At 43.5% G+C, this 13,209-nt stretch overlaps 1 protein-coding gene across 2 annotated transcripts in view; it reads left to right on the top strand.

Annotated features, from left to right (window-relative positions):
* Positions 1-13,209, top strand: part of LOC128690707 (EF-hand calcium-binding domain-containing protein 14) — a 267,606-nt gene that overhangs the window by 19,583 nt on the left and 234,814 nt on the right. The window contains exon 1 of one of the 2 annotated variants that reach the window (XM_070088310.1): positions 5,564-5,617. The exons of the other annotated variant lie outside the window; for it this stretch is intronic. The gene's annotated coding sequence lies outside the window, so the exon portion shown is untranslated. Of the gene's footprint in view, positions 1-5,563; positions 5,618-13,209 lie in introns of those variants that run through there. 2 annotated transcript variants of the gene reach the window in all.

Genomic DNA, 13,209 nt, shown 5'->3' with positions numbered 1-13,209 from the left:
TAACTCTCCCCCTCTCCTACCCTTCCCTTCACTCTCTCTCTCTCTTCCCCTCTCTCTCTCACTCTCTCCTCTCTCCCCCTCTCTCTCTCTCTCTCTCTCCTCTCTCCCTCTCTCCCTCTCACCCTTGCTCTCTCTCTTCCCCATTTCCCTTCTAACTCTCCCCCTCTCCTACCCTTCCCTTCACTCTCCCCCTCTCTCTCTCTCACTCGCTCCCCCTGTCTCCCTCTGTCTCCCTCTCTCCCTCTCTTGCTCTCTCTCTTCCCCATTTTCCCTTCTAACTCTCCCCCTCTCCTACCCTTCCCTTCACTCTCTCTCCCTCTCTCACTCTCACTCTCTCTTCCCCTTTTTCCTTCTCACTAATCCCCCTCTCTCTACCTTCCCTTTTCTCTCTCTCTCTCTCTCTCTCTCTCTCTCTCTCTCTCTCTCTCCATCTCCTCCATTTTTCCCTTCTCACTCTCCCCCTCTCCTTCCCTTCCCTCCTCTCTCTTTCCCCCTCTCACACTCTCGCTCCCCCTTTCCCTTCTCACTCTTCCCCTCTCTCTCTCCTTCTACCTTTCCCTTCTCTCTTCTCTCACAAAAAAAAAATGGTGGGGACTCTCAGGAACCAAGGATCAGATGAGAATGGTTCTGGTAGGGAGGAGTGGATGGAGGAGCAGTGGAAAAGGATGGAACAAGAGTGGGAGAGGAAATTAGGAGAGCTTTCTGAAAAAATGGAGAAAGAGCTCTCTGTGAAATTGGAAAAGAGGTTGGAGAAGGAGACAAAGAATTGGGAGGCACAATTCGAAACTGCAGTAGCCAAGATAAGGGTCCTAGAAGTTGAGATAAATAGGCTGAAGCGAGTTACAGGGGCAGTGACCAGAGAAGACACAGCATATGAAGCTGCGAGGCCGAACAGGAAGGAAGGAATTATGAATTATGCTAAGGTCATATCAGCCTGCCAAGGAGGACCAAGGAGTGAAAGGGAAGAACAGCTGGTTGCAGATGGAGAGGGCGATAGGTCGAATGCTGAGGCACAACCATGCTATCAAGAGCCACTGGAAAAAATAAGGGAGAAACTGACCACATACAGGCAGGATCCAGAGTCACAGAGGGTGAGGCAATGGGAGGAGGAAAGGGCAAAATCAGTGTTTATCCATGGGCTTCAGGAGAGAGAGGAAAGGACACACACTGAAAGGCAGCAGGAAGAAAGAAAGGAGATTGAGAAAATCATCACGGAAATAGGTGAAGAGATGGACGAGATTGTAAATTTTCAGAGAATAGGGGGGTACTCGAAGGGGAGAAACCGACCAATCAAGCTGATTCTCAGGACGGAAACAGTGCGGAACAGGATGCTCCAAGAGAAACCACGATTGAAATACTCGGAAGAGTACAAGAGGGTGTTCCTAGACAGAGACAGAACAAAATCAGAATGACAGCAGCTGAGGGAGAGGACAAAAAAGCGAAAGGAGCTAGGAAAAGAGACAAGGATGGAACCAGCAGAGGTCAGTCAGAGCAGAACAGAACAGCAAGGGCAAGCACACACACAACTATTCTCAGAACCATACAACCTATCACACCATCCCAACACACACTACAATCCATACCCACAGCCTCCACCCAACACCGAGCTATAGAATCCCACAGTATGCCACCAGGTCTCCCACCCTCACAGGCCCCCTAAACCACAGTGTTGGAAAGGAAACTGAAGGTATGGTACACAAACGCTGATGGAATAACAAATAAGTGGGAGGAGTGGCATGAAAGAGTCAAAGAAACATCACCGGACATCATAGCTCTCACAGAAACCAAGCTTACAGGTATGATAACAGATGCCATCTTTCCAACGGGATACCAAATCCTGAGGAAAGACAGAGGGAACAGGGGGGGTGGAGGAGTGGCATTGCTGATCAAAAATCGCTGGAATTTTGATGAGCTGGAGAGAGGAGACAGCGGAGAAGAAAGTGATTACATAGCGGGAACGCTTCACTCTGGAGGTCCCAAGGTGGTAATAGCAGTGATGTATAACCCACCACAGAACAGCAGGAGGCCAAGGCAAGAGTACGACGAGAGCAATAGAGCGATGGTTGACACACTGGCTAGAGTGGCCAGAAGAGCTCATGCATGCAGGGCAAAGCTCCTGATCATGGGTGACTTTAACCACAAGGAGATCGATTGGGAGAACTTGGACCCACATGGGGGCCAAGATACATGGAGGGCTAAGATGATGGAGGTGGTACTGGAAAACTTCATGTGCCAACACATAAGGGACACTACAAGAGAGAGAGGAGAGGATGAACCAGCAAGGCTGGACTTAGTATTCACCTTGAGTAGTGCAGATATCGAGGACATCACATATGAAAGACCCCTTGGGGCCAGTGACCATGTGGTTCTAAGCTTCGAATACACAGTAGAGCTACAAGTGGAGGGAGAAGCAGGACGGCCAGGACGAATGAAGCCAAACTACAAGAAAGGGGACTACACAGGAATGAGAAAGTTCCTAAACAGGGTTCAGTGGGACAGAGAACTGGCAGGGAAGCCAGTTAATGAGGTGATGGAATATGTAGCAACAAAATGCAAGGAGGCTGAGGAGAGGTTTGTACCCAAGGGTAACAGGAATAATGAAAAAGCCAGGATGAGCCCATGGTTTACCCAAAGGTGCAGGGAGGCAAAAACCAAGTGTGCTAGGGAATGGAAGAAATATAGAAGGCAAAGGACCCAGGAGAATAAGGAGAGCAGTCGTAGAGCCAGAAACGAATATGCACAGATAAGAAGGGAGGCCCAAAGACAATATGAAAACGACATAGCAGCAAAAGCCAAATCTGACCCGAAACTGTTGTACAGCCACATCAGGAGGAAAACAACAGTCAAGGACCAGATAATCAGGCTAAGGAAGGAAGGAGGAGAGACAACAAGAAATGGCCGTGAAGTATGTGAGGAACTCAACAAGAGATTCAAAGAAGTGTTCACAGAGGAGACAGAAGGGGCTCCAGAAAGATGGAGAGGTGGGGCACACCACCATGTGCTGGACACAGTGCACACAACCGAGGAAGAAGTGAAGAGGCTTCTGAGTGAGCTAGATACCTCAAAGGCAATGGGGCCAGATAACATCTCCCCATGGGTATTGAGAGAGGGAGCAGAGGCACTATGTGTACCCCTAACAACAATATTCAATACATCTATCGAAACAGGGAGATTGCCTGAGGCATGGAAGACAGCAAATGTAGTCTCAATCTTTAAAAAAGGAGACAGACATGAAGCATTAAACTACAGACCAGTGTCACTGACATGTATAGTATGCAAAATCATGGAGAAGATTATCAGGAGAAGAGTGGTGGAACACCTAGAAAGGAACGATCTCATCAACAGCAGCCAACATGGTTTCAGGGACGGGAAATCCTGTGTCACAAACCTACTGGAGTTCTATGACATGGTGACAGCAGTAAGACAAAAGAGAGAGAGGGGTGGGTGGATTGCATTTTCTTGGACTGCAAGAAGGCGTTTGACACAGTTCCACACAAGAGATTGGTGCAAAAACTGGAGGACCAAGCAGGGATAACAGGGAAGGCACTACAATGGATCAGGGAATACTTGTCAGGAAGACAGCAGCGAGTCATGGTACGTGGCGAGGTGTCAGAGTGGGCACCTGTGACCAGCGGGGTCCCACAGGGGTCAGTCCTAGGACCAGTGCTGTTTCTGGTATTTGTGAACGACATGACGGAAGGAATAGACTCTGAGGTGTCCCTGTTTGCAGATGACGTGAAGTTGATGAGAAGAATTCACTCGATCGAAGACCAGGCAGAACTACAAAGGGATCTGGACAGGCTGCAGACCTGGTCCAGCAATTGGCTCCTGGAGTTCAATCCCACCAAGTGCAAAGTCATGAAGATTGGGGAAGGGGAAAGAAGACCGCAGACGGAGTACAGTCTAGGGGGCCAGAGACTACAAACCTCACTCAAGGAAAAAGATCTTGGGGTGAGTATAACACCAGGCACATCTCCTGAAGCGCACATCAACCAAATAACTGCTGCAGCATATGGGTGCCTAGCAAACCTCAGAACAGCATTCCGACATCTTAATATGGAATCATTCAGGACCCTGTACACCGTGTACGTTAGGCCCATATTGGAGTATGCGGCACCAGTTTGGAACCCATACCTAGCCAAGCACGTAAAGAAACTAGAGAAAGTGCAAAGGTTTGCAACAAGACTAGTTCCGGAGCTAAGAGGTATGTCCTACGAGGAGAGGTTAAGGGAAATCAACCTGACGACACTGGAGGACAGGAGAGATAGGAGGGACATGATAACGACATACAAAATACTGAGAGGAATTGACAAGGTGGACAAAGACAGGATGTTCCAGAGATTGGACACAGTAACAAGGGGACACAGTTGGAAGTTGAAGACACAGATGAATCACAGGGATGTTTGGAAGTATTTCTTCAGCCACAGAGTAGTCAGTAAGTGGAATAGTTTGGGAAGCGATGTAGTGGAGGCAGGATCCATACATAGCTTTAAGCAGAGGTATGATAAAGCTCACGGCTCAGGGAGAGTGACCTAGTAGCGATCAGTGAAGAGGCGGGGCCAGGAGCTCGGACTCGACCCCCGCAACCTCAACTAGGTGAGTACAACTAGGTGAGTACACACACACACACATACAGGATTTCGCACCTTTATGTGAATTTGCGTAATTTTAGGCTTATGGTTAGAAAACTCATCTGCAAGGGTAATGATAGTGTGAATAACAAGAACCTTAAGAAAAGAACTGCCAAGCTAATGATTCACTTTATTGCACTTAGGTTCTCTGGAATGTTGTTGTTACCTAATATACCTTTTTATTGCAGTTTAATTTACAGGTTTTGTATATGTGAAGAGACATACACTAAGATTATCTATTATGTCAAAAACATAAATTTGTAACTTCCCTAAAACTGTAGTTACAGGAGACAGACAGAAAGGATATATCATGATTTATATCTTGAAAATACTGGAGGAGGTTGCTCAGAATTCTCTCACTGCAATAACCTTGAATGTAGGTGGTGTGTGATGGTGTGTGCGTGGTGGTTGTAGTGGTGTTGGTGTGGGTGGTAGTGGTGGTGGTGAGTGCAGATGGTGGTAGTGAGTGCAGATAGTGGTAGTGAGTGTGGATAGTGGTAGTAGTGTGGATAGTGTGTATGGGTCGCCAGTAACACCGTGCTCACAGCTGCTGCATAATTCACCTCAATACATGCATGGTCAATTACGTCTAATTTGGTGACTGTGTTACCGGTGCCAAGGATCTCTCGTGATTTATACTTTGTATATATTTTCTCCCTCACCACTTGTCACAAAGAACATTCTTGAACCACCTGAGGTCCCAGGGTTCTCACGCTGATATTTTTCACTGTAATGATTACGAATGTGATGCTCGTAATTTTGCTGCTTCATACTATGAGATTATTAGCTGATAAACATTAGCCAATAGAGGTTTCAAGGGCAGAGAATTTTGTATAAGAAAGAAAATGGAAGCGACGATAGAAAACGTGAGCGTCGGGGGTGTTTTATGGGCTTGAAAGTCGGTGTGTGGAGCAGCAGAGCTCAGTTAGTGAGTGGCGAGTGTGTAGGTGTATACGCTCACGCTCCCTCCTAGTGTGTGTGTCATGGTGAGCTTTGTGTAAATATGTTCTCCCGGGGATGTTGTGTAGTGTTGACAGTGGTAGTGTAGTGGAGACACCAGTGTAGTGGTAGTGGCCGGGGAAGGTGGTAGTGGTGAGGGTCGGCTGGTGACGACCACTGCTGCTGCTGCAGTGTTGTGGGTGTGCTGCCACCACCACGCCCTCACACCCACGCCCTCACCCACACCCTCATACATCTCACCCACAAAGCCCCCCACACGCTGGCACCTTCACCCACAAAACCCCCACACGCCTGCACCTTTACCCACAAAACTCCCACACACCTGCACCTTCACCCACAAAACCACCTCTCAGTACCCACATACCCTCACCCACTTACCCATACCCTCACCCACTTGCTCATACCCTCACCCACTTGCCCATACCATCACCCACTTACCTATACCCTCACCAACTTACCCATACCCTCACCCACTTGCCCATACCCTCACCCACTTACCCATACCCTCACCCACTTACCCATACCCTCACCCACGTACCCATACCATCACCCACTTGCCCATACCCTCACCCAGATGCCCATACCCCTCACCATGCTCTCATCCACATGCTTACACTCTTCACATGCTCACATATCCACACACACATCCACATGCCTCTCACCCACATGTTTTCACCCTCACTCAAATGCCTACACCCTCACCTACATGCCCAAATCCTCACCTACATACCCAGACCCTCAACTACATGCTCACTTCTCCACGCTCTGTGTTACTCCTTCCTCTCGTTATGGCTCCTCCTCCCATGTAATACCACCTGAGCACCCCTACCTCTCCTCCACCTCCGGCTGTCGCACAGGTATACGAATGAGTGAGTGTGAGTTAGACTAGCCTTGCGTGGGCCAGTAGGCCTACTGCAGCGTTCCTCCTTTCTTATGTTTTTATTCACTCCAACAATGTCTCCACTTTCTGCTATGGTATACTCATCCCAACATTCCCTCCACCTCCTGCTATAAAACATTCTCCCCAACATTACCTCCACTGCAGCCTGCTTTGTTTCAGGTAGTCTTTTCCTCTGAGCAATGTTGACTTCTTAACGAAATTCTCCGAGCAGTGTTCCTCTTCCCTCCCAACAATGCCTGACTCTCGAAAAGAACTTAAATTCTCATAAAAGCCTAACTTCCTAGCAGCACCAGCCTCTCCAACAGTGCCAACCTCTCCAATAGTGCTTGCCTCTGTAACGCTGTCTAATTCTCCAACTGTGTCTTCCTCTGTAACACTGTCTACTTCTACAACTGTGCCTGCCTCTGTAACACTGTCTACTTCTACAACAGTGCCTACATCCCACGCAATACCTCTCTCTCTCCCCCAAAACTTACTCCCATTGCTTTATCTCCAAGCAGTGCCTCTTTTCCCAGTGATATCAGCCTTTCCCTGCCTCGGTAACCTTCCTTTCTCTCAAGTAGTTAACCCTTTTCCATACTGTTTCTTCTCCCAGCAAGACGCTTCGCCTTTCTCTCTACCCTCCAGTGGCTTACCAGTACCATATCAAAGTCTTGCTGGGTTTCCCGGTCACCCACTAGCGCAATGAAAGGTTCATGTAATTTTTACACTGTTCACAAAGAGTGATTCAAATTTCGTTTATAATATTCTGCTTATAACCTCCCTCTGAATGAGGTCTTGCTGACTGCTACATATTAACAGTTTTGTCGTTAGAATAGTCATATATTAGTTGGGTCGCTGCTATACTATATTAACAGTGTTGTCTTTGATAAATATGTCGTGCCGAATAGGTAAAACTAGTCAGTTAGCAAGAACTCGTTTAAAATTAAGTTTTCTAAAATTTTCTCCTATACGTTTAAATATATATATTTTTTCATTTATGTTAATGTAAAAATTAATAATTTTGTACCAGAAGAACCTTAGAAAACTTATCTAACCTTATTATAGCAAGCGTAATTTAATTTAGCCTAATCCAACTAAATATATTTTAGGTAAGGTTACAATAATTTAATAAACAAACACAATGAAATGTATTTTTTTCGTTAGGTTCTGAACGATTTTTTGCGAAATTATTGCATACACAAATTTTCGCTTGCCTTATTTATTCGGCAAGAATAACACAAACTCCACATGATTTAGTTTGTTAACCATGTATTAGCCATACATATGTGAGCTAGTATATGCATATATTAACTGTTCTGGCGTTTGTATATTTATATATTAGCCATGTTGTCTATGGTTTAGTCATATAATAGCCGTGTTGTCGTTGATATATTCGTACATTAGCTGTGTCGTGGCTAATGTATATAATATTCAGCAACGCGCGTTTAGTTGGGTTGGTGCCAACAATGCATCTCAGGAACTCTACAACCACGGTATGTATGTTTATTTATATTTGTTTTATGTGTATATCAACTGATATGTGTTATATCTTTCACTGGATCTCTTGCCACACTGTTTACTTTGTCAATAAACTTTCCTTACGTGATGTACGGTGTACTCTCGGCCATTTGCAAATTTTCCGTAATGTTCAGATCATAAACTGGATTTAAAGTTTGTGTTTGTGAATGAGGTACTGAGGGTTTAGTGAAGTATGTGAGCGTGTCAGCACATGAGAGCACCAGAGTTTAAGCAAGGCGGCCTAGGGCGGAATGCTGAGGTATAAAGTCACAAGTTTTAATTATTTTGAGTCAGTAACTCAGACCAGGTACATGTTACATTCTTTTTCCTTTTTTCCCAGTGTAATGATTTTTTATTAGTTTATTTTCTTCCAGACGTATTTAATTTTTTAACAAATGGAGAAAATAGAAAATTTTAAAAAAGTATGAATTGTTTAGCAGTTCATTTGATTTCATGGTGTTGAAAATCCAAATATTTTTTCTTAACCCTTCCCACCCTACAAATTATATATATCATTAACAAAAATCCTTCAGACTCCGAAAAAATGGACAAAAATGTCCATGCATGAAACACCTAGGAAATAATGGTTATAATTATAACCTTAGTTTTTTAAGGAGTGGACTGGTAAGCCAGTGGAAGGTCTTGGCCAGATGATCAAAAGCTCCAGGGGCAAGACATCATATGACTTCAGATCCGCGTTACGAAATAATTGTCCTGTTTCCTGACGAAATTGAACTACCTACCTACAAAGCACCTGGACCCTATTCTTAGAATGCGGCATTTATAAAGAATCCGTAAATACTGCTAACACGAGCACTCGATGTTCTTTGAAGGCCCTTTGATTCCATTGAAGTCCCCCCCCTCCTCCCCCACACATCACTTTCCACCCCCACACACCAGTTTCCCCTCACTACTTCCGCCTCACATACCTCCGCTCAGTAACATCAAAATTCAGTTGTGGTTGTATGTAGAAGTCAAGTTTTAATTGGTGCAGTGGGATTGGAAAACTGTGCCGCGATACGTGGCGTATTAATGACCTTATTTTATGTTTAGAGTCGTGCCGTTGACCGAGGACTGGTGTTCCTGTTATCTTATCTTGTCTCCGCCCACCCTCGTCCCTGTTGCGTCACGTGATGCTGTCTACTGTTATGTATTCATGTAGGTGTTAGTTGTGCCGCCTGAGAAGCTAGCTTATTTTGCACTCTGTGCTCATCCTGTGAGCGCTAGCGCAAGAAACAGGTTTACAGAGGTTACAGTGGATCTTTGTTAGACTTCACTGAACCTTATTGCATCACTAGAAAGAAATATTAATCATTTCGTATTTTACATTTACTTCATATAGTTGTTGTACATAGTACAGTACGGAATACAACCTCAAAAAAAAAAAATTCTTATTGCCACTAAAAACACAGAAAACAAAAAAACATCGGTTATAGTTGGATTGCAGTCTGTATAAAGACTGTCTGTCTAGTCGCTGAAAAATGTGGATACAACCTCAAGATTTCAGATATCTTATCATGAACAATGAGGTGTTTTGCCATATCTTGTAACGTTTGTATGGAGGTGTCTGAAAGGTTGGATGTTTGGACACTAAGATATACTTCTTCAGTGTATGGCCCTGTCTCTGCATTTTATCTCCTTGATATCTCTATACATACCGTACTGCCAGAGATACACTTGTAACCTACCTATAGTACAGCAGTAACAACATCTTGCAATCTACTGACCTAGTTACTTTCTCCAAAGATATGTTTAAATCAACACATTTCATTATGATGGTTAATGAATGTGGTAGTCCCTGTCTTTACTGTTTTGCTTTCTTCAAACTTGTTTACTAGTTCTGTGGAAAATTGCATTTATCTGAATGTAACTCATTATGTACATAACAGTAAATGATAACAAAGATAATTATTATTTGTCAGAGTTACATAGACAAGTAGGAATTTGGGACACCTAGGTCGCAAAAATGTCCCCCTTCGATACCTACAACTGTCATATCCACAAGTTACTCTAGACCTATTAATTAAAAATGAAATATGTATCACCAGGAATTCTGGTAAATATATAAGTTTGTGGACTGTATATTAAAATTAATAAATGATATATATATATATATATATATATATATATATATATATATATATATATATATATATATATATATATATATATATATATAATTTACATAACAGAAGAATATATCTTAAAATCACTCACCAATTTGACTGGAGATCAAGGTGTATCATACTCAGAAAACCTCACTGTCTATCTATGAAAATAACACTGGCCAGAGTTACAACATAAAACTTACCTGAGGTTCCTGGAGCTGTCTTGTCCAGTCGCCTGATATCTCAAGTTATGCAGGAATGCACATCCAACAATTTCGCCTTTTATTTGAGAGGTGTCAGCCCAATTTTACCTCTAGAGCACGAAAAATTCTTCCCATTATTCACTAACGTTTGTGTCCAATTCACACAACAATGGCGAGTCTCTTCTGCGCAGGCGCAGTTTCCCATTTTTTATATCATAATTTTTATTAAATACAGTATGGCCATCTATTTACATATAACTACTGTATTTCTGGAAAATATATACAGTATTTTCCACAAGTTCCTTTCTGAAAATGCTCCATAGGCTTCTTTTAGAAAATCCAAAAGTATACTCAGCCTTGTCTTTATTTCAAGCTTGTTTAGCTAATTCATCAACTTTGTCTTGCTCCTTGGAGGGCTTGGTGAGAGGGGATCCACAAAAGCTTAATTTTAATCCCTTTCTTAATAATTTCTGTATATCTGTGCCTAGTTTCATACATGGTACATTCAGGTTTCAGGCTATTTAGAACAATGAAGAAAGTCAGTTAGAGTGTGTGTGATGGTAGTCTCCAGCAGCTTGAGAGCAACAAGTGTAACAAGCAGCTCAGTTTATAAGATGGAATCCCAGTTATTAATTCTGATAAACCTTTGTATTAAAGTACCATCTAGGTGTAGAGACTTAGCTCCTGGCTCTGCCTCTTAACTTCATATTATATTCAAAACTAAGAGCTAAACCCACCAGGGTCATACAGCGCTGCGTCTTAACTTCATAATTATCTGCCATGTACTGCTTCATGGCTCTTGGGTGTAATTGTATTCACTTAACACTCTTTACTAAATTTGCTTCCACTGCCCATTTTGTTTTATTTTACCTCCATCACCCTCTTGTTTATTTAAATTGCCTACACCACCACCTCATCCAGTTTATTCCATTTATTTTTCACCTTAAGCCAAAAAACGTATTTCCTAACTTCCCTATGATTTATGTGTATATTTTAGGATACACCTATTCCCTTTCGAGTCTGTTTTTTTAGGTCAGGGTGTATATCTGTTGTGCCTTCCTTATTACATCTTAGAGGCTTCTCTTTTTCTAGGATAGTCAGGTTAAATTCCCCGAGCCTAGTTCCTCATACTTCACCATTCAGCGTTCCGGTGCTGTGTGGCTTCACTAGTGACATGCGACCGGATTTGAGAGCTCTTCTCTCTCGACTGATATGAGATGAGACTTCCTGTTGACTCCTGTTCATCCATGTTGTTTGCTAGTCATTTCAACCTGGCTGATCTGGCATGTCCTGCGGAAACTGATCTAATTTTATTTTGCAATCTTTCACTATTATTTCAGTAAATGTTGACACCGTATCTCTAATTGTGCTTATGGCATTTGTGACTTCATTTTGTTGGATGTCACGCAGTGGTCACGTTGATCAAATGTTTGTATCTCTTGCTCTCTCAGTTTCCTTGCTCTACCTCTTAACTATGCTCTTTTTATTTCCCATGCTTCTTCTGTTTTTCCTGATTCTACTGTTTTTATTTTCTATTCCTCATGTTCCAGTCGTCATATCTGCCCCTGTGTCTCTTGTTCCTTCCATTTCCTTCTGGTGCTGCCACATCTGTTCCTTCCCTACCGCTTCCTCCTTGTCCTCTTGGTGCTGCTGCTGCTGCTTTTGTGTCTGCTTCTGTTGCTGTTGCTGTAGTGTGGTGAGGTGCACCGCATGCAGGGTTGAGCGAGTCCAGCAGACAGCAGTCACTGAGGCGGTGTATCGGTTACACCAGATAAACCGTGACTGCCAGTAGCCAGGGTGACCTTTACGAGATGGTCACTACTGTGATCTACAGTTGGCGACCAGCTCTCCCCTTAGGTGGTGATCAGCTCTCATCTCAACAGTAGTGACTAGTTATCTCACCAGTAATGACCAGCTCTCAGCAGCAGTGACCAGCTCTCATTTCAGCCGTAATATCCAACTCTCCCCTCAGCTGAGAGGAGAGCTGGTCGAAACAGCTCTCCTCTTAGCAGTTGGACAGTCAGTCAATAACCTGTAACACTGGGATGAAACATCGAGGCTAAAGGTTTATTTCACAAATAAATGAAAGTTCTTATCAAACAAAAGTTTTAGATCTAAGTAATAAACTGTCCACTGATGTTGTGAGACTGTCCACTGATGTTGCGAGACTGTCCACTGATGTTGCGAGACTGTCCACTGATGTTGTGAGACTGTTCACTGATGTGGGGTCAGTAAGAGTCATTTAACAAGTAGTTGACAAGCACTGTGCAAATGTTGAGTTCATTTTGTTATTGTGCTTGCGCTGCCTCTCATCAACTGAATTCTGACGTCAGTTTAGGAAGTATAGGAAGTACCATCTTTTCTGTGTACTTCTGCCCTCAACACACTGCAGCTGCGACTGCTTTCGTTAGGGTGGCGTTAATGTCTGGGACTACACTTATGCCTGCGAATTCTTTATTGCGGTTCATGTTTGTCTCACGTTCCTCGCCTTTATCATATTCCTAATGTGTTATATTCATTATATCCATGTTCTTCGTCTTCATCATATTATTCATTCTCCTGATTCTCGGCTTTGTTGTTCGTTTTTATCACGTTCCCCATCTTCATTATATTGCTCCCACTTCTCCTTCTCTTGTTGTTTCTCGTATCTAGCTAAGGGTATATACGTGATACACTTACCTCCTGACAGAATGGCAATAAGGCCATGTTTTTTTTGTCGGTGTTGTGCACGCGATAATAACATTGTTGTGTAGTAGTGTTGTTGTGGAAGACCTGGTGTGGGTTGTGTTGTCGGGTGGTGAAGGTTGTATTATATTCCTGTCGACCATGGACTTGCTTGATATAATTTTCTCAGCCTTTTGAAAATCAATTGGATGGTTAAAATCTCTCACATGAATAAACAGAGC

Source organism: Cherax quadricarinatus, chromosome 24 (genome assembly GCF_038502225.1).
Source record: "Cherax quadricarinatus isolate ZL_2023a chromosome 24, ASM3850222v1, whole genome shotgun sequence".
In the NCBI taxonomy this organism is placed as follows: Eukaryota; Metazoa; Arthropoda; class Malacostraca; order Decapoda; family Parastacidae; genus Cherax; species Cherax quadricarinatus.
Note: the sequence above shows the minus strand (reverse complement) of the source record. Positions and strands in the feature narration are given on the sequence as shown.